Source organism: Vicia villosa, linkage group LG1 (genome assembly GCF_029867415.1).
Source record: "Vicia villosa cultivar HV-30 ecotype Madison, WI linkage group LG1, Vvil1.0, whole genome shotgun sequence".
Taxonomy (NCBI): domain Eukaryota; kingdom Viridiplantae; phylum Streptophyta; class Magnoliopsida; order Fabales; family Fabaceae; genus Vicia; species Vicia villosa.
In genome coordinates this window covers 6,283,066-6,304,621 of record NC_081180.1, presented here as the reverse complement: position 1 = coordinate 6,304,621, position 21,556 = coordinate 6,283,066, and the positions used below count along the sequence as shown (strand labels likewise).

The window sequence follows — 21,556 nt, the reverse complement described above, 5'->3', positions numbered from 1 at the left end:
GTTATGTTTAGGCTATAAATATAACAAATTGTAACCTAGGTCGATAAGGATTGAAGATGTAGAATCCTAGGGTTTGGAAGGGTGGACCTCCTGGGTTGTGGGAAGGTCGCCATGTATGTCTCGAAGCTGTGAGGCAAGAGACATATTGTAATCCTCGAAGCCTCTAGGTAAGAGGTGTATTGTTCTTGGAGGAAGCTTTTAAGTAACTCTGAGTTCTTGTACTTAGTCAAGAGTCTTGACTAGGTATTGTCTTGTAGAGTGTGTCATTCGGTTGTTGTTCAAATAGCTATTATTGGGTTGTAGCAGTTAGGTATCCCTGGGGAGTGAGTGGAGGTTCTCTTGTCTTGGATGAGTTTCTGAGATAAAGGTTGCATTGGGTAGTGACTAGGTAAGCTGAAGGTTGTTTATCGGTAAACTGGAGGTTGTTTATCGGTAAACCGGAGGTTGTTTATATAAAATAGTACTACTGATAGTGGAATCTTCTTCCTCACTTGGTAGCCCCCATAGTAGGTGTGTTTGTCACCAAACTGGGTCAACAATCGATTGTGTTCTTTACTTTTCAGTACTGCGCAAAACTATTTATATACTGCCTGTGCTTTTCATGACAGATCTGATGACTCGACATCTCTCATGACATCTGGGTCTACTATACCAGAATTTCAGCACCCAAATCAAGCCACCAAGTATTATTTGGTACTTCAATCAAATTTGATTCGAAATTTATAGAAATATAAAACATACCTTTCTTTTCGAACCACGTCTTTCTTTTAGGATAATCCTTTGAAGTGTCCATTTTCCTTGCAGAAATAACACTTATTTTTCTTTCGAATTTCACCCTTGTACAAGCCACAAATATGACCACACATATTTTTAATTTCATTAATTATAAGTTATAATCCATCTTTGAATGATATATATATATATATATATATATATATATATATATATATATATATATATATATATATATATATATATATATATATATATATATATATATATATATATATATATATAAGCAAGGATATATTTACTCCAAGAGTAAGTTATCAACACTTACTGCACATCTTAACAATTAATTCTTCTCAATCTAATGGTTAAAATTAATGAGTATTAGTTTTCTCTCTCCATATTAAATTACTCATTAATTTTAAACATTAAATTGAGAAGAATTAATTGTAAAGATGGGGAGTAAGTGTTGATAACTTACACTTGGAGTAAATATATTCCTCACACACACACATATAGGTGAATCTAAACCATTGAATTTTAAAATAAATGGTGGAGATTATGGGTGAATCTTTTTTTTATCTCACCTACATCATTTATTTCAAAATGTAGGAGAGAGAAAAAAAGATTCACTCATAATCTCCACCATTTATTTTAAAATTCAATGATTCAAATTCATTCTCACATTCTCATATAAATATGTCATTCTCATATGATACGCCATATCTCTCTCTCTCCCTCTATATATATATATATATATATATATATATATAGGAGGGGATCATTTGACATCGGTGTCAAAGTATTAATTTTCACACCAAATCCTACCCCTTTATTCTTATCAATTCAAAGGTTAAGATATATTTCCTTAAAAAACCTATGTGTTAGTTGTAAGTGAATGTATCTTAACCTTTAGATTAATAATAATAAACGGATGGGATTTGGTGTCAAAATTAATACTATAACACCGGTGTCAAATGATCTATATATATATATATATATATATATATATATATATATATATATATATATATATATATATATATATATATATATATATATATATATATACCTTATAATAATAAATTTTATTGAATAAAAGCAGGTTATTCACTTAGCATCTTATCATAATTAAATCACATAATATGAAAATATAAAAGCAGGTCATCTCACTTCTTCACATATTTTCAACTTTCGAGTTCTTAAAGATGTCTCAACTTCTAAACATGGGTGCAAGGCACAGAGGAACTAAGGCGAACCTTCAAACATTTGTAAGTGCATACATCTATTATTCTTAACATCTAAACTTATATGATGTCCATATTAATTTACTTATATGCCATTTTTAGGATGTTTTGTGATTCTGTTGTCGTTCTCACAATTATGTCGCTTCTAACGAGATGATATTCTGTATCTGGAAGCTTGTGACATCAAATCCAAAATTCATACTTTCATTATTAGAACGATGGAGGCCTAAAACCCACACGTTACATCTTCCAATAGGGGAGTGTACAATAACTTTGGAGGATGTTTACATGTTGCTTAGTCTGCCTATTGATAGGAAGGTTGTTAATGGAAGTGTTCAACATGCAAATGAACTATGTGAGGTGGTGTTGGGCAAGGACATGATTGTGACAGACCGGAATTCAAGGGGCCGAGGTATCAATCTTAAATCCCTTAAAGAGTATTATAAGGAGCTTAAGTTAGACGAGAACTCAACTGAGGACCAAATTTTCCTTAAAACTAAGGTTTACCATATGATAATGTTTGGTAACCTCTTATTTCCAGAGTCGAGAGGTAACATTGTCCATTTTTTTTATTTAACTTTATTTGACAACATCAATAAAATTAGAAAGTATAGTTAGGGGTCCGCCGTTTTGGCCATGTTGTACCAATCACTTTGTAAGAACGCAAAAAATAGTATTTACACATTCTATGGATGCGCGTTTGTCATACCCTAATTTTGACCCCCCTGAGATGTCACACCTTCAGACATTTCATCAAACTCAAGACAAGTACTCAGAGCAGTCATTTTTTCATCTGATACTTAATCAAGGATGTTCAAGGATAAGACAGCTCAGGCAAAGGATCAATCAATAAAAGGATTAGTCTGTAATTCAATCACAGGACTCAAGAGCTTCATTCTATTTACCTATGATTTATTAGACATCAGTCATCAGGGCTCAGGTTTGCTCAGATCACCAGACTAGGGTTTTGGGCTCATCAAGGACTAAGATCAGGGACCACATTTGGGAAACCCTAAAAAGCCCCAGGGCATCACTCAAAGGATTCAATCATCTTCAAATGATCCATATGACAATATCCACTAAGCATTATACTTCAATTCAAGATCTACAGTCATCAATTTCATCTGGTCGACAATTAGGGTTTCAGACCTAATTCACCTAGATAGTTGACTTTTAATCAGGACATGAATCCAAAACTCAAAACATAGCTCAAGAACTTCTATTACCTCAATATAATCTATTCATATTATCCATTTGAGGAGAGCTTGATTCAACACAAAGGTCCAAGATTTCACTCCATCTGAAAAAGTCAACCGTACAAGGTCATCTTTGACTTTTAAGGTTTTGGGTCAAGACATGACTTTTAAGGATCAATATCATCAATATGTGATTATTGAAGTCATTTGAACAAGAAAAATCAAGAAAATCAATTAAGGATCAAAAAGTCAAAGATTGACTTTTCATACTTAGAAATTTTTCTAAGTGTTTAAAGGTCTTTTTTTCAAAACTTTGGAAGGGAATATCTCAAAGTTTCAAGTACAAACTGAAAAAAACTTCCAACATCAAATTTGTAGATTTTGATCCAATGAACAACTTTGTCACATATGATTTTTTGGCTAGAAATCAACCATTGAAGAGATATGGAGCTTCAAAGTGGCTGCCTCCATGAAGTTAGTCAAAAAACCCTAGTTTTCTTCAAACTTTAAGCCCATTTTTCACAAATTTCCCAAATGATATTGAAAAAACTCCAAACTAATGAATTGAAGTACATGTTAAGGGCTTTCCAAATTATGCTCAACCTTCTCCAAATTCATTTTGAGCTAGGAGTTATGATGATTCAAAGTTGAGCTCATGAAGAGAAATTATAGGTCATGCCCAAATTGGAATATTTGCAAACTTTGTACCAATGCCTATACCAATTGATTCATCCTCGTCCATGATACATCAGAAGAGATTTGGAGGAATCAAATGCACTATTTCATCATTTTTGGCCAAGTTGCAAGAATTCAATGCCATGTGATTAAGTAATCATTACAAAATTGGAATCTTGATGAATCACCAAAGAATCTTCTCCTAAGCCAATTAGAGTTCACTTCTCCAACAGAATTGTCCCCTAAGATCACACAAAATCGATGGCTAAGGGATTGATCAAATGGAATCAAAATTGCCATCATTGCATTTTGGATATTTTTGAAATTCCTTCATAACCAAGAAACCGAGTTAACCTCATTAAGCAAGCTTACTATCTCCAATTGCTCTGAGCCTTTTGCCTATAAATACAAGTGCATACTTCAGTATCAAACGACACCAAAACAACTTTACTACTTGCTTTCTCTCTTCTCTCTATTGCTCATATTGTTCAATAGAACTCTTGGCAAGAAGAAATTCTCAAGCCAAGAGCCTCTCTATTGAAGGTGAGTGTTCTAGTTACAAAGAAGGAGGAGGTAATTCTTCATACCTCACTTGAAGATCTTCATCTTCAAGTCTCCCACAATCCAAAGAGGTGTTATGGCATCACCTTCATCAAAAGCCTACAACAACAATTCAAAGTTGTTAGCAACAAATTCAAAGTTGTTCTTCAACAAGCAAGAACAATTCAAAAATGATGGCATCATCAACAAGTTAATGAAATCGCAGCAAGCATAAAGGGAAGGAAAGTTTAGAACTTACCATCCTCTTCAACTTGCATCTTCAACACGACAGCCGACGGTTCTTGCTCACCTGCACGAAGCACACCTGCAATGGAAACGCCAATGCTGCAAGCAGTTCAGCAATATAACAGTTCATCAGTTCATCACGATTCTGTATCATTCAACAACAACAATTCAGAAGCAGTTTCGATTCGCAAATTCAGTATAGCAACAAACAATTCGCGGATTCAAAGCATAACAGAAACACTGGTTCAGAATTAAAGCTTCAACAACCACCGATTCAAATATTCAGAACAACACAACAAGGCGATTCACATCATAATTTCAGAAGCATAAATACGTACCTCAACACAATCCGGCGAACACCTCCTCATCGTAGGTAAGTCGTCTACACTTTCACTCTCAATATTGTTGTTATGATCATAGTTCTCTGCTTAGAACAAAACTGCCAGAAAATAGAAAACAGAGAGCATCTTTTATTATTGTTGAATCATAAAAACCAAATTGAATCATGGAAAGAAAATTGGGAAAACATACCTGGGTTTCACTTCTCATCGATGTGAGATTCCATAGTCACCGTGAAATTTCCGCTGAGAGGCTGTTGTTGTTGTCGTCCACTTCGCGAGCAAAAAAAGAGAGCAGAGAGAACTCGCGAGAGAGATAAATAAATCGAGTGAAAGGTTTGATTGCTTTTTGTTGAGAGAGAGAGAGAGAGCAAGAGAAACTGAGAGAGTGAGGCAAGTTATGGGTGTTGATTATTTCTCTGTTCTTCCCATAAATTATCGTGAGAGATAGAGCAATAGAGGAACGAGAATGAGAGGGTGAGGCGCTTCTGCCTCTTTCTTTTGCTTAGGGTTTTTCCAACCCATCCGTGTGTTTAGAAGGAAGGGCGGATTCGGGTCATCCTGACCCGACCCGGTCCGGCCCAACTTTTTTTCCAGCTTTTTGTCACATATTGGGCGCTGCACCTCCATTTCGTTTTTCAACACCTCAGGCCCAATTATTAAGCTTTTTATTAACTATTTCTTCTATTTTTTTTTTTTGAGAAAAGTTTTGCATAAAAAAGACTTAGTATTTTTATTTTGTGGAGTTAATCATTTAAGTTTTATTTGATTACTGTTGCACATATTACTTGAATTTTCTTATTTTATCCGAGACTCCGAGATTATTTCTCCGTTGTCTTTTGGCTTTGTCTGTTCTGTTTGGTCTTCCATTTGATGTAGAAGTCCTTAAACAATTACTGAAAGATCATAGAATGCTGTAAGCTGTGAGCTTATCCGACGTTCTTTGCTGCTGGTGTGGATGCTTAACATCTGTTGAGATCCTAATTTATTCCAAGCATATCACTTGAGGATCAAGGTAACACCTCAAACTCAGAAATCCAATTTTCTCATTCTTCGAGATAAGCCTAAAACTCGTAAAAACTGTTTTCATAATAGTAATCATTTCAAATCATCATTCAACTGTTTCTCATAAACAGTAAATAAATCTCTGGGCCTCTAATAGAGTGTAAGACCCAACACCTTTTCTTTTCTTAGTTTGTTTTCAAAAATTGTATTTACAAAATCTTCTCATCTGTTTTCAAAACATTCTTCTGGTATTTGAAGGGCATTATTCCCGGTGAAACTCTTCAGATACCTATGTGACCTAATGACCATCTTCACTTCTTCTGTTTTCAAAAACCTTTAACTGTTTATAATAAATATTCAACTATTATCAATAAACAATCAAACTGCTGGTAAGGCTTTGTACATACATCTTCAAAGGCCTCCACTCCATCTAGGTTAGGCTTTATAGCTTTCTATTTACAAGCTTTCATTTAAATTACTGTCAAATATAAATTGTTTATATATTAGGACTACGTCTGAGTGTAAACCTTAGGACAGTTAAACAATATATATATTATAGGACTATGGCCTATGATTGAGAATGTCTTCCCAATGAAGGCTCTTTCCTAATTAGAGATCTTTAGTTCAAACCCTCAAGATGAATTATTCCCGGTGAAACATCTTGAAAAATGCCTTAGAACCCAAATTAGGATACATCCACCCAAGAGGAATTATTCCCAGTGAAACCTCTTACCCATTTGCTTAGAGCCAAAATAAGTTCAAAACCATATAGCTTTCTCTTGTGCTATAACAAGGACCCTCAATGACCCTCGATTAGCCTCCTCCTGGGCTTTGTACAAGGACCCACAAGCTTCTTAAAAGCATTCCCAGCTTACTCTTGAGCTTGTATACAAGGACCCATCAGGTTTCTTATAAACATAGGAACAGGTCTTTAGTCACCTTTTAGCCTACCCTGGTGAGTTTCTTCTATTCTTAAAACCAGACTTTAAACAAGCTAAGAATGTCTCATTCTCAGTATTGAGTTCACCTTTTGGAATGAGAGACATGGACAGTCTTTGTTACCTTTATCTTCAATCTCCAATAATTTTCCTCTTTAGCAGAGTCTAGGTTCCATAGCTGTCTATCCTTAGTCAGTGTCAGCCTTAATCTTGGGCTTTAAACAAGAAGTCTCAAATAGTTAATCATTCTGTCATTTTAACAAAAACCCCTGGAAAGGGTTAGCCTCCATTAATTCCTTCATTTTAACAAAAACCCCTGGAAAGGGTTAGCCTCCAAAACCAGTCCTCTAAAGTCATAATTCCCTTGAAAGGGTTAGCTTCCAAAATTCAGCTTTTAAAAGACAAATTCCCCAGTAGAGTACATCTTCAAACCTGGGTCTTTCGTTCATCAATTCTTGTTTAACAAAAGCATAATCCTCAACAAAAAAACCTTTAGAGTCATTACCTCATTATAGGTATTCCCCTAGAGAGTCAGCCACAACCTTGGGCTTTGTACAAGGCAGACAATAGAGTCTCCCCAGTAAGTCATTCACCTTCAAGTAGCCACAACCTTAGGCTTTGTACAAGGCAGATAAACCACATTCCTTGTTGTTGCACCCCAAAATTTGCCCACATATTTATTTCTAATAAGCTTATGCATCTCATTATCTCATGTACATATCTCCATTAGGTCATTTAACAAATCATGCATCACTAATCAATAAACTTGGCTTGGGATCAAGGATTTGAAAATTTGGGGTTTCTACTTCATTCGAGCTTGATTCATTTATCTCTTCTTTGAGCATTGGACTATGGAATTAAGGTTTGAAGTATGGGCACTATGGATTTCTTCTTTATCAAGCTACAAAGGCTATTCTTCATCCAAATTAACCAAGGTATCCGGTTAGGGTTTATCTCCCTATGTGTATCAGTGAATTACGGTTTGGATTAGGGTTTCTTGTCCATGGTATCAAAGTTTGCTAATTCAATTGAAGTTCAGGGGATTTCATGTTAAGGTGTTCCTCTAGGCTTCAAGTATCATCTCATTCGAGGATTCCTCAATGACATGGGAAATTGATTCGTTCACTTGTTTTGGTCAATATGACTTTCAATCCTCATCAAACACCTGTTACTTCAATTGCAAGGTAACTTGGATTTTAGGAATTAAAATTAAAGATTCAAGTTTTGTCATTAAAACATGGAGGTAAAGTTTCGTTAAGAGAATCAAGTTATCTCAAGATGCAAGGTGATTGGAATTCATTTATTGAGATTTGAGGTGAGTCTACATTCAAAGATAATCAAGGGCAAATTTGAAAGAGAAGATCTTTTTTATTCAAAGGAATTGGAGGGAAAGAGCAACATTCAAACTTACTTGAAGTACATTCAAAGGTCCATTATAAAATAAAAAAACAAAAAAACAACAATACATCATTGCAAGAAAAGATTACAAGAAAAAATTCATTTTTAACCTAAAGCTGACTTTGAGTCAACTGTTGACTTTCTGGTCAAACAGTTGACCAAAGTCAATGTACTACCCTTTGACTCGTGCCACCTGAATTCCAATTCCATGTCAATTGTCATCTTCATTTTTGTCTTCTACGAATTAATTGGCAGCAAGTGCACAAGCTGTGCTTTCAAGTTCCAATCCATGTCAAGATCTCCATGAAGGCCAAAGTGTACCTTCATTTGTGCCTACAGGTACCTGTACCAGGCCTGCAACCAAAGGCACCAAAGTTTGCCATGTTAGTACGCATAAGAGAAAATTAATCAAAATAAGAAGTACATAAGGCATCAGAGATCATGCTTAAGGCTTTCACATCAGTGATCCCTAACTAAACCGCCCTGCATCATTTCGATCATATCGAGCCCGTTTTCCAAAATCCTACAGCAATGATAAATAGTTCCAATCATAAGCCCATTACAAGTTCAAAAACGCATTCATTCAATTCAAACCAAGGAAAAACTACAAAAAGCCCCTCTTGTTTCAGTACAGCCCTGCAGCAAAAAGGAGATAACAAGAAAACCATTTACAAAATTTACTAACATTTTCATAACAGAGTCACCCCCTGAGTTCTTAACTCTTATCACTAATTTCACTAAATAACCAACTAACTGCCTCTAACCAACTTCCAACCACCAAAACAGAATTGGGACCAGTTCATAACTAACCCAACCATCTCATAACTACCTTCTAGATTTCATAACTAACCTAACTGAATATAACAGAAACAGAGTAGAAACTAACCTTCTCAGAACCTCTTCCCTCAAAATCTATATAAACAGAACTCTTCACTTTTTAATGCCTTCACTTCCATTCATCATATTCACTCTTCAATTCAACCATTCTTCACTTTGTTTCCATCTCCTCCACCACTCTCATTCATCTCCATTTTCATCTTCTTCTTGAATCCATCTTCATCACCTTCTTCAATCATCACCTTCATCCCTCACCTCAATTTCTTCATCTTCATCACCTTCTCAAAATCGCAGCAATCTTCATCTGTTCAATTTCCATACACAGCTTCATAACCGCAAGAACAACCTTCATACCTCACCTTCACAACACTTCAATCTCCTATCCAATCTCTAGAAAATCCTTAACAGAATCATCATCACGTAGCAACAACAACAATAGCAAATCGTTCAGAAATCAGAAACAAGAAACGTGACAAAAATTCAACGGAAGAAGAAGAGGTTCTTGGGAAAATATATGAAGGAAAAGGTTGTAGCAAGAAAACTGACCGCGAAATCTTCATCGGAGTTCTTCATCAATCGCCGGAATCGGTTTTCATCGCTCAATCCTCACAATCACGAACCTCCAGGTAATCGTCACATTCATCACCATCAATTATCCAATCAATCTTCAACCGAGAATCTTCAACGCACATCAATCATCATCACTGCGAAACTGCAACTTCAAGCCTACTCTTCGCTTCTTCAATCTGTAACAAGTTCATTCAACTTGCATCATCACTGCTAGAATTCAGAATATCGCAGATAACGGAAGAATCAAAGAGAATCAAAAACGAAAAAAGAAAAAGCATGCGAAGGAAGATTTGAATCGAAGAAGACAGGTTAAAGAACACGAAGACATACCTGTGCGAAGGCTTTTGGTTTTCTCGAAATCCCAATGTTGAAGGTATCCTTGAGTCGGAACTCCGAGGCATCGTGTCCTGAGACTTCTCCCTCATCATGTAATTTGAAGAATGAGGGATTCTAGGGTTCTTCCGCTGGTTAGATTGAAACGATATGGATCGAGGGAGAGTCGCGAGTGAAAAACGAAATCGGAGAGACTGAGAGCGAAGGAGAGAGATCGAAGGAGTCTCACTCTTGGTTCACAGCGAAGATTAATCGGAGATGTACGAAGGGAGAAATCGAGAGAGATGAGCGGACAGAGGGAGATGAGGGACGAATTCATTACGTTCTCACGGCGGTGATTTGAGATCGAGATCGGAGAAGAGGAGATTTTCGCCGCGTCTGAGTTTGAAAGGGGAAGGAAGCTGATACGTCTCAATTGGTAACCCTAATCCCCTTTTGCTATCTTTTTTATTAATTAAGGAGATTAATCGCAATTAGCTGATTTTAATTGAGATTAGTTGGGGTTAATGCAAATATTTGGATTTAGTTGATAATAATCTGAGTTTTGGATCAAATGTCATTGGGCCACACGAATCACTACTCCGCACCCCTACTGAGCCCATCACATACCATCTTCTTTGGACAAAAAATCTGAAACTGATACAAAAATCACTCTGGGCCTCCCTGTTTGGGCCCTGCACCAGTTTACTGAATTACACCACCATATTCCATTTACACCCCTTGAGCCCATTTTTTCTTTGTTAGAATTTACAATTCTTGACTTAGTTTTTTTTAGATAGTAAAAATCATAAAAATCATAACTTTCTCATTAGTTTTTTTAGATAATAATAACATTTAGAATCATAATTTTTGTTTGATTTTTAGGTAATAGAAAATGACATGGAAAACAATAAAAATATTAGTTTTAGGATTAATAGATTTTTAGTGTATTTTTAGGTATGAACTAGATTTGCTTTGTTGACAAAAAACTCATAAAAATAGTAGTTTTTTAGTTTAATTTTGCACTAATGCTTGAATTGTTTTTGTACCATTTTCATGCTATTTTTGTATAATTGTTGTGTAATTTTTGTCGCTTAGATTTTTGGCCATATTTTGGGCCTATGTTGTTAATACCACTTGTATACTTTTCCTAGAATATATTCCAATAGTATGTTAACATTAGATTTAGATTTTAAGACTTAGATTAGAATAACAATTAGGCTAGAAAATAGGTTAGTCTCCCCTTTTTTATTTCTTTTTTTTCCTTTTCAACATTAAAACACTAATAAATAGAGATGTGAATCACACCTTACTAAAAGTGGGAGAGAAATGAGTGGGAATTATTCCCTAATCTGTTTTTTAATCACTTGGTGGGAGAGAAATGAGTGGGATTTATTCCCTAATCTGTTTCTCGATCACTGCCTAATGGGAGAGAAATGAGTGGGATTCATTCCCTAATCTATTTCTCGATCATTATACATTTTCATGTGATTCAAATCGCAAATAAATCCCCTTTAAAAAATACTCAACCAAAAACATTTAAAACACTTAATAAAGGCTCGAATTAAAACAAAGTGACGAAGTGGTGCGAAACCTTGTATTGGGTTTTGTTCATCATGTAGTTACAAAAAAAACACAAACCCAAGTTCATTCTTCTGCCTTGTTAGGCACCTAAGAACAAGTTAAGTCCTTTCCAAAGTAGGCGTGTAAGTCTCTAAAGGTCGAGCATCGTGGATTGTGACCTTAACCTCTGTTCAACTAAAAAACACAAAACAAATGGAAACTATTGAGCCGAACAACGATAGCTTTGATTCCTGGTAAGGGATACGTAGGCATTGGGTCGCGGGGCCTAAGCGAGCACACTTGTAAATAATTCCTTCTTTTCCCCGTATTTCTTTTGCATTCATTCGCATTTAGGTTTTAGACATAGTATACACCCTTTAGATAGAAACAAACATAGGTGGATACCATCGAGTACGATGGGCGTGAGGGGTGCTAGCACCTTCCCCTTGCGTAAACGACTCCCGTACCCTGTTCTCTGGTCTCAAGACGGGGTTCTTATCCTTTGTTAGGTTTTCTGATATCCCTTTCCCTTATGGGATAAATATATTAGTGGCGACTCTGTTCCATTTTTAGCGGTAGCGACACTTGTGTCAAAAGATTCCTAACTTTTAGGATATTTTTCCCATAAGAGTCATCCATACTCAGTTTCCTCAATAGTCAGCCACAATCTTGGGCTTCATACAAGGCAGAAAATAATGTCTTCCCTAGTAAGAGTCAGCCACAACCTTGGGCTTCATACAAGGCAGAAAATAATATATTCCCCAATCAAGAGTCAGCCACAATTCTGGACTTTGTACAGAACACCAAATCAAATCCATCAAATAAACACTCTCCAACTAGAGTCAGCCTCAATTCTGGGCTTTGTACATAACACAAAATTTCTTAGTTTAAGTTAATTTCCAGTGGAGTCATCTCCCAGAGTCAATAAAATCAATCAAAAAGCCTCAAGCTTGGGCCTCATACAAGCCAGCTAAAATCAAATCTTTTTTACAGTAGATAGACATAGCTTATCTCTATAGAGAGATATTTCTCCTATCTCACTACATTCTGACAAACAAACATTACATTTTAATTTTAATTATTCTCCCATTTAGGATTTTGAAAGACATGCTCTGGCAAGTTAACCCAGGCATGTGTAACTTTCCCTAATTTGGTTGAGTATCATTCTTTCATTCAAGACGTAGTTGACTGGTATACTTGCACATACACAAGTAAGGTCCCCCTCTTAAATGAAATGAATTCAGCTTTTCTGTCACTCTTTCAATGTTTGTGGTGGAATAGTAGAAATACCTCTCTGTAAAGATGATTTCATGTCTCTTTACTGTAAACAGAGATTTAATTCCAGCTTCAACCTTGAGCTTCAAGCAAGGCACCAAAAATAATTAATTTCCCTAATTAGTTCTCCGAACTACAAAAAGCTCTGACTTCCATTAGGGATATGTAGGCATGAGGTTCACAAGGAAACTCAGCAAGCTAATAAAAAAGCAAAAATAGTCAGTCTGTTTGTCTTTTTAATTCAATTAATTTTCCCTCCTAATACAAAGGAGAAACTTTCCCAATCAATAAGCAACAAACACAAACACGTAGACACAGAGAAGGTTCCCGTAGAGTACAACGGATATGTAGGGTGCTTAAAACCTTCCCTATGTATAACCGACCTCCCGGACTCCAGAATTTCTAGTCTAGGTGAATCCCCACACTTAGAAAACTCCTAGGGTTTATTTGAGATCTTTTTCCCCTTCCTCTTTCGTAGGATAATTAAAAAGTCCGTGTGTTATCGTAGGAAGAACTGAAACAAAATTCCTCCCGCCACGGGCGCTTTCCTCCTTCCAAATTTCTCATGAAGGGTCTAGCGTGCCGTCCTCCCAACTGAAACAGGGAGGTAAAAGAAATGACACCACAGCATTCTTGCTACACGTATGGGGTTGGTGGAGAATTCCCACACAAGCCCCTGCAAATGACGACAACCTCACGTTCCCTTATGCAACAAGGTAAGTTCATAACTCTATTTCAATTTTCTCACTCTCTTCTAGAAAAGATTGGAAAATAACATGTTCCCTTTTTTGATTAAGGTTTTGTGGTATTGGGTTAGATTACAGGAAGAACCCGATGGGGGATATTTTTTTGTATCGACAACTTTTGGATCACCACCGTCCTCGCGATATATTACCATTAAACTTTGTATGAATCATTTATGTATTACCAACCATCTTCCAAATAATATATTGTATTCTTTTTTTCCTATGCAGTTTTATTGGAGACCATACATGGATCTCGAACATGAGTCGAACCCCGATGACCAAGAAGTTTGGACTGTGAAAACATCTATCATAAGGTTCAACGTTGTGGAGATGCACCATGCTGACAGGGTGAGACTCCAATTCGGTATGCGTCAAGAGATCCCGACTCCCCTAACTGATTTGGGCAACTGGCATATGAAAAGAGTGAATCACCAATGGGATGTCTAATATTGGAAAGCATTTGCACACAAATTTTGTTAGATGTGGAAGGAACATCGCCGCCATGTTCTCCGGTTCCCTGTTGTCTCATTCCTAATGCATCCAACTGAAGAATACATGAATTGGTATAGATCGGTCAATACTCCTGAAATGTATGTGTCCGACCTGTATTACTTGCACGACCCCTGCATACAATTATACAACCAACAACCACCCTAAAAACGCCAACAAAGTCAACAACGCCAACTAAGCCAACCAAGCTAATTAAGCCAACAAAGCCAACATAGGTCATACAAAAGTCAGTACCAACTTCATTAGACCTTCGAACACCAATACCAATACCCTTACCAGGCAAATTATCAAACTCCCTACCAACAACAACCATAAGGCTACACCCAACAATGCCACGAGGCGGGCCCCTCCACATCCCATCTTAGCCCGACTTGAGCCTAGATGGGGAATATGACCTAAGCGACCCAATGATCACACATGAATCACTTTACCGTAGCTCCCAACAACAACAATATGGATACACCACACCCCAACCAAAAATGCCTTTTACCAAAGCAAATTCAAGTGCCACATGCTATCAACCATATATGGCTACCCCAACCACCACGACAAAACTTTGAGGGCATGGGGAACCAACTATTTGACATTAGGATCAAATAGTACATGGACAACGAGCGCATAGAGGGGCTATTCCAAGGCCCACCTATCTAAACACAACAAGAACCTCAAAGGGGTAAGGATCGACAACTACCCCAACGGAATCGGGTAGCGCCTAGGTGCGGAACTGACGGTCAATACTGTGATAATAGGCATTAGAATATTTGTAATCTTTTTTTTTTGTAAATAACTTGCAATGCATATTTTATCATTAATATATATAGTTTCGTATTTCTAATTATTTATTAAATATTTAATTTTATATAAAAAACAAAATTTTAAAAAAATTTAAAAAAATTTATTTGGACATTGACACCAAATCTCAACCGTTAATAGTAGTCGATCAAACGCTAATATAAATAGCCTATTTTTTTTAAAAGAAAAAAATAGGCTATATAGATTTTTATTATTTTATTTCATTTAATGTGTGTGACAACCGGATCGAAATCATCGGATGGAAATCAATGAAGTCGACATCGATTGTTTACTTATCCCAAGAGATGGGAAAGGGAAAAAATCGAGTAAAACCTATAGGAAAAAAAACAAACAAAGGTCTTACGACCAAGAGAAAGGGTAAGGGTGTCGGTTACGCAAGGAGAATGGGTTAGCACTCCTCACGTCCGTCGTACTCGACAGGATCCGCTCTTGTTAGTCTAAATCTATGGGTGTTATCTAAAAGTCTAAAGTCTAAAGCTAAAGGGAAACGCACAAAAAAAAAGAGAAAAGAAACATGGGGAAAAGAAAGAAATATTTACAAAGATGTGCTCGTTCAGGCCCCGCGACTCAATGCATACGTATCCCTTTAAAGAATCAGAGCAGCCATAGTTCAACTTACAAATTTTGATGTGTTTTGTGTTTTTTAAATTAACGATGTTAAACGTCGCATTCCACTGTTGCTCGACCTTTGGAGACTTACACAATTGTCGTGGAAAGGAATTAACATGTTCTTAAAGGGAAAAGAAAATTGAATTGGTTGGTGTTTTTTTATGTAGATAATGGTGAATTAAATCTCAATGCAAGGATACTCACCCTTCTCTATTTTTTAAGAATCTGAAATTTATTAGATGTCTTATGTGTTTTTTTTGTTGGGTATTTTTTTAAAAAGAAATGTAGATAGTTGTGAACTGATCTCAAGCAAATGGATTAAAAGCTAATATGAGCATAAAGTCTAAAATAAAAACATGATTTTGTATTTTTAATATAAAAAAATAAAATCCAACTAGACATATTTATACAAATAGAAATCAAGACAAATATAGAAAATGGTGCAAATAAAAAGAAGAAACATCAGCCCACTAGATATTGGCCCAAGAGCGAATGAAAGCAATCCAAAAGGGGGAGGTGCATGCTGACTATAGAGGTGTAACATGCAAATTCGGTGGGCTGCAAGTGGATCACAGGCCCACAATCAAATAAAGTAGAGAAAAAATCTTAATTTATTATTTTTCTTCTCTTCTGATTATTTAATATTTTGATTCAAAAATATTATATAAAAAATTATATTATTTTGTCTGCTGCATAAACATATTAAACAAAATAGAGTAGAAAAACTATTTCTTCATCTTTTTTCCTCCTTACTATTTAATATTTTGATTCATAAATATTATACTTATATATCAATAAATAATATTATATTAGAAATTATATTATTTTGTCTGGTGCATAGACATATCAAGCAAAATCGAGAAAACAGTTATCCAGTCCAGTAATCATCAAACATAGTATAATACAAAAAGTTGTCTTGTACTGTTCTATACTATCTAGTAGTGTTCAGTGTTCGGTCCAGTATTTCATATTTTGCAAATCAAACGCACCCTCGGCCGCTCCCCTGTTTCATCTTCATCTCACGTTCTTTTTTTATCATGCTGCTCTGCTTTTTCTTTCACGATAAACCAAACCCCCAACTTATCTCAATCACCCTCTCATCTCTTCTCAAGCTCAAGCTCTGCTTCATCAATCTCTCATGCTCTCTCATCTCTCTGCTTCGCCATATTAGGTTCAACCAAAACAAAAAACCACATGAATTCATCTCTTAAGTTCACCCCTCTGTTCATCTCACGGTTCATGTTCATATTCTCCATCGCAAACCTCTCTCTGCTCTCAATCGCTATCTTCAACCAACCACCTTCCAATCTCTCTCGGCCGAAACAATAACAACAACTCTGAGCCTCTTCTAACCGAACCTCTCACTCTCTCTAATCAATTCAAATTAAACCAAATGGCCGAACAAAAATGGCAACAAGCACAGCAATACACACAACAACAAACAATACTACAGTCATATTCGAGAAGAAAAGCAAACTTACAAGCTCGGAGCTAGTCCGAGAATCTTAACACCGACCCCGAAGACCAAGAAAACCAGAGGTAACAAACGTGCTCCTTCTTCTCCGAAAATAAATCGGAACTCTGCCTTCAGGTTGATTGTGCGTCGTGTTGCTAAATTAGAGCGGTGCTTTTCTTCCTCCTTTCTGTGTATGATCTGAACTGTATTTATAGACGTGAATTGGTGAGGATTGTGTGACAAATTGGAGAGGGAAAATTGAGAGGGAGAATTGTGAGTCACGATTTCTGTGGGATGGTGAGAATGGTGAGGAAACCGTAATTGCTTGGAGCTTGAAATGTGAATCCGTGTGAAATTCATTAGGTGAAATCTGGCCCTTGATTATTTTAAATGGGTGATGGAGATTGAATGTTGTGAGTTTTGGATGAAGTTTGGAATATGGGATTGGAAAAAACTTTGGTGTCACCTGCTGAAAAAACGTGAGACCTCCTTTGCTGAAAACGTGAATGGCGGGTCCCACCTTAAGTGCTAATACGTAACTTTGTTGCTTCATGTAGGACCTCATCCAAAAAGAAAAATTTATGGCTTGAATCACTCAAATAACTCAACTCCTGGTTTGGGTCAATGAGATAAACAAATGGGCCCTTAGAAAACTTGGATCACAATGGCTTGCTGATAAGTTAGGTTTTGCTACTACCATAAACTAGGGTTTTACTCAAAGAGAAGAAGATAAAATTTAAGAAAGTAAAAACATATTTCAATTCAGCATGCTGAGAAAAGAGGCAGCAGCACCTTAAATACAAAGTCTAGCATATGGGCCTAAGATGACAAAGTCTGGCTGAGCCCATTTAGAGGAATTAAAAAAACAAAGTTCTAACATAAATTAAAATTAATTCATAATATAATCCTGCTGCCATGTGGGCTTCTTCATAATTCTTTTGGGCCTATCACTACTATCCATCCCGGGAAGAACCTTGTCCTCAAGGTTAGGGAAATTACTTGGTGGATCCGGTCCAATGCAAGGCCCACTGTAAGTTGGGTTATGAGAACTATTGGCAAGTGTATTAGGGTTGGTTTGGGGAATGAAAACGGTGGGTGAGGTAGGTGTGAGAGTGGGAGCCAGTTGTGTTGTTGGTTTTAGCACGTTGGGGTTCCACGTGTCCGTTGAAGGACCAAGTAAAATTGAACGTTGGAGATCCAACGGGAAAGGGATAGGAAGCGTGTTTGGGGAGGCAGAACAAAGAGATTTGAAATCTGTCTTGGGCAGTGTAGCATTTAGTGGGTAAGGTGGTTGACAGCTGGGTGCACATGGGATGCTGGCGTTGGAAATTGGTGAAGGTAAAACCTGTGGGGCCACGCAGGAATGGGAGAAAGATTTTGAAAAGGATCCAATGCTGATGGACGGTCCCGATTTTTGTTTGGCTTCATCCCACGGCTGAACAGAGGTGGAGGTATCTAGAAGAGTCTGACTAGGGATGTGTGGAGCAGAGTCACGTGAGTGGTACTTGAAAGACTTAGTTAAAGACTTTGAAGTATTAGGTATCTCATTCACTTCAGAAGAAATTGAAACATCATTCTTTGGGGTGATCTCTTCCTCTCCCCTCATCGATGAAGATAAATCCCCACCCTTTGAGTCCAGATCTCTTTTCCTTCCCATTTTCGTTTCGTGTATCATATCCTTACTTGAAACCACACTAGTAACCTCATCTTCGTCGTCGTCCTCTCTAATGTTAACTGGTAGGGGATTAGCGGTAGCCTTTGTGTCTTGTGCGTGGAAAGATCTCAACTGAGAGACATGAAAGACCGGGTGGATCTTCGCCGAGGGTGGAAGTTGCAGCTCGTAGGCGACGGCGCCGATCTTGCGCATAACTGGAAAAGGGCCGAAATATCTCTTGGAGAGCTTCTGAGATGTCCGTCGGTGAACAGATGTTTGTCTATATGGTTGAAGGCGCAACAGAACCAGATCTCCTGGAGCGAAGGTACACTCTTTCCGTTTTTTATTTGCTTGATCTTTCATCATCTTCTGGCTGCGGTTCAAGTTTAGCTTCAGTTTATTGAGGATACTTTGTCTCTGTTGTAGTGTGGAATCAAGTAAAGGAAGGGTTGAGAAACCTTTGACATAATCTCTGATAGCTGGTGGTGGACGACCATACAGGGCTTCGAAAGGCGTCATTTTGATCGATGAATGTAAACATGTGTTGTGCCAAAATTCAGCAAGGTGAAGGTATTTGAACCATTGTCGTGGGTTGTCGCTTGTGAAACACCGTAGGTACGTTTCTAAACATCTGTTAACAACTTCTGTTTGGCCGTCCGTCTCAGGGTGATATGCTGTACTGTATTTCAGGGTAGTGCCTTGCACTCGGAAAAGCTCCTTCCAGAAAGCGCTTACAAAAATTGGATCTCTGTCAGACACTATCGTTTTAGGTATTCCGTGAAGTCTACATACCTCCACTGAGAACCGTCGTGCTAGATCGATCGCTGAGAACTTGGAAGGTAAAGCAATGAAGTGGGCAAACTTCGTTAATCTGTCAACAACAACCCAAATGACGGTGTGACCAAAGGATGTGGGAAGGTGAGTAATAAAATCCATGGACAAATCTTCCCAAACCTGTGCTGGTATTTCCAGAGGCTGTAATAACCCTTGTTTCTTTGATGGCAGGTATTTGTTATGTTGACAAGAAGAGCAACACTGCACAAATTTCTTAACATCTCTTGAAAGACCCGGCCAAAGGAAGGTAGCAGAGATGCGGGACAAGGTTGGCTTAAAACCGGAATGACCAGCTATCGGGGTGTTGTGGTATTCTTTGAGGATTGTTTCTCTGAATTCCAGATCATCAGGTAAAAAAATGCGATCCTTAAAGTATAGTAATCCTTGTCTAAAATGGAAAAGTAGTTTCATCCTTGGGTTGTTTTGGCACTTATTGATTAGCTCTTGCCCTTGTTTGTTGTTGGCATAATACTGCTGGAGTTGCGAGAGGAAAGTCGGGACCGTGGATGAGAGTGCAAACATGAGGAATTGCTCATCTGAATGCCTCCTGCTCAGCGCATCAGCTGCACTGTTCGTTTTTCCAGGTTTGTAGAAAATTTCGAAACTGAACCCTTGAAGTTTTGCTGTCCATTTTTGTTGCTCTGGCGTTTGGATTGTTTGTACTAGCAAATTCTTGAGGCTCTTCTGGTCAGTAAAAATATGAAAGTGTCTCCCAATAAGGTACTGACGCCATTTTTTTACTGCTTCAGTTATCGCGTACATTTCGCGAACATAGACAGAGGCAGCCTGCAACCGAGGGCACATCTTCTTGCTGAAAAACGCTAAGGGGTGACCAGATTGGGAAAGAACAGCACCAACGGCTACCGCAGAAGCGTCGGTCTCTACCACAAAAGTCTTGCCAAAGTTGGGAAGAACCAGCACTGGAGTCTTAGTCATAATCTGTTTTAAATTTGTAAAAGCATTCTCTGCTTCTGTATTCCATGTAAACTTAATGGAACGTAGTAAATCGGTGAGTGGAGCGGCGAGTGTGGCGTAGTGGCGGACAAATCGTCTGTAAAAACCGGTAAGGCCCAAAAATCCCCTGAGTTGCGAGAGTGAGCGTGGCTTCGGCCAGTCCAATATTGCTTGTATTTTGTCTGGATCAGGGGTCACACCACTTAAAGAGATAACATGACCTAGGTACTCAACCTTAGGAACTGCAAAAACACACTTAGAAAGTTTTGCAACAAACTTATTTGAAGCAAGTAGGTCTAAAATCAAAGTTAAGTGAAGTAAATGATCAGAATAAGAATTGCTGTAAATTAAAATATCGTCAAAGAAAACAAGAACAAACCGTCGTAGATAAGGTCTTAAAAGGTCATTCATCGCTGATTGAAAAGTACTAGGAGCATTAGTTAAGCCAAAGGGCATCACCAAAAACTCATAGTGCCCATCAAAAGTTCTGAATGCCGTTTTGTGAGTGTCTTCGGGTACAACCCTAATTTGATGGTAGCCTGACCGAAGGTCAATCTTTGTAAACAAAGTAGCAGAACCTAACTCATCAAAAAGCTCATCTATAGTTGGGATAGGGAAGCGGTCTCGGATTGTTACGGCATTTAAAGCACGATAGTCAACACAAAACCTCCATGAGCCATCTTTTTTTCGAACTAGGAGTACTGGTGAGGAGAAGGGACTAGTGCTAGGTTTGATGATACCTTCTGATAGCATTTCGTGGATTAGGGTAGTCATGGCTTCTTTTTGTGAGTGAGGGTAGCGGTATGGTTTCACATTGATTGGGGTAGTGTTGGGATTGAGAGGGATGTGATGATCGTGTGGTCTGGTAGGTGGGAGGCCATGAGGCTGTTGGAAAACTGTTGGGTAAGATTTGATAAGAGCATCAATCTCCGGTGGGGTGGATTTGGGTTTTAGCAAGTTTGGTTGGGCTGGGCTGGTAAGACTTGGGTTGTTTGTAGGTTGATAAATTAAGAGATGCATGGAAGCAATTGAGTCTGTGTGTAGAAGATGACGTAGTTGAGTGAAAGTTGAAGGGGTTGGGGTCTGGTTAGTATCACCTTTAATGGTAAGA

General features: G+C 37.6%; 1 long non-coding RNA gene across 2 annotated transcripts; it reads right to left on the bottom strand.

The window, feature by feature from the left end:
• Nucleotides 1-1,834: 1,834 nt before the first annotated feature.
• LOC131627453 (uncharacterized) lies at nt 1,835-17,508 on the bottom strand. 2 transcript variants are annotated; one of them, XR_009291481.1, is made up of 6 exons: nt 17,029-17,508; nt 5,165-8,666; nt 4,972-5,072; nt 4,647-4,732; nt 4,435-4,507; nt 1,835-4,246 (listed from the first exon to the last, which is right to left on the bottom strand). It is a non-coding gene; the product is annotated as an uncharacterized LOC131627453 (long non-coding RNA). The 2 variants fall into 2 exon arrangements; XR_009291478.1 differs by having other exon boundaries at nt 1,835-4,507.
• Between the last annotated feature and the right edge of the window lie 4,048 nt (nt 17,509-21,556).